Source organism: Marmota marmota, unplaced genomic scaffold (assembly GCF_001458135.2).
Source record: "Marmota marmota marmota unplaced genomic scaffold, marMar, whole genome shotgun sequence".
Taxonomy (NCBI): Eukaryota; Metazoa; Chordata; class Mammalia; order Rodentia; family Sciuridae; genus Marmota; species Marmota marmota.
In genome coordinates, this window is record NW_026000082.1 from 30,907,603 (window position 1) to 30,908,476 (window position 874).

At 60.5% G+C, this 874-nt stretch overlaps 1 protein-coding gene across 5 annotated transcripts in view; it reads right to left on the reverse strand.

Moving 5' to 3' along the window:
• The window catches only part of Ccdc28b (coiled-coil domain containing 28B), a 13,064-nt gene extending 12,444 nt beyond the window's left edge, over nt 1-620 (reverse strand). The window contains exon 1 of one of the 5 annotated variants that reach the window (XM_048815857.1): nt 295-319. The gene's annotated coding sequence lies outside the window, so the exon portion shown is untranslated. Of the gene's footprint in view, nt 1-2; nt 141-190 lie in introns of those variants that run through there. The other 4 variants (XM_015485338.2, XM_015485339.2, XM_048815856.1 and 1 more) reach the window with 4 other exon arrangements.
• Between the last annotated feature and the right edge of the window lie 254 nt (nt 621-874).

Below are 874 nucleotides of genomic sequence, written 5' to 3' on the forward strand. Positions count from 1 at the left end.
CCCTCCACGCTGCTGCCACCCGCCTGACCCCTCTCTCTGGGGCGGTGAGGCGAGGTCACAGCACTGAGGCTGGCGGGGCGCCGAATGGGTCTGGGCGTGGTGGAGGGAAGACCGGCGTAGGGTCCGCCTCTTGCTGCGGCGGGGTGACCCCGTGAGGGACAGGAGAGGTCGGAAGCTGGAGCCCCCGTACCCGGGAGCGGCCGGGGCAACCCCGGCTCCGTTTCCCACGCTCGGCCTCCGAAGCCAGCCCCAAACGCAGCTGCAGCCCGCGGCGCCCGCCCTGCACGCCCGCACCTCCTCGAAGGCGACCGACCTGGAGGCTTGGGGTCCCAAGCGTTGCCGGAGGGCCGGTGCCCGGCGCCCTCCGCACGCTCCTCCCGGGAACGCCAGCGGGTGGGAGCTAAGCTGGCGGGAGTGATTTGCATTTAAAGAGAAAGTGACCTTCTCGGGCTTGGGTTGGAGCAAGTTGGGAGGAGCGTCCCCAAATTGACTGAGCTCAATTCTCTCACTCACCTGACCTCCTGCCCGAATTAAGGCGACCCTGTTGATTGTGTGATAACGGTTTAATAAATACTTTTCTGTCAGTTTTGGAGGGAAGGTACAGTCTCTTACAAAATGGTGGTGGCTTTGTCAGGAGAGGGGGAAGGGGGACGGAAAGTAAAGAGGAGGCAGGGAGGGCTTGGAAGAGGGAGAACGTGTTAGCATCCAAGAATCTTGAAGCATTTTCTGTCTATTCAATACTCCTAACAACCCTGCGCTATCATTGCCACTGTCCACATTGTAGGGAAAGTAAACACTAGTCATTTCCAGGGCAATAGCACTCTCCCCACCACACCCAGATCCTGCTGGGTGGTGAGCAGTGGGGCTATATTCT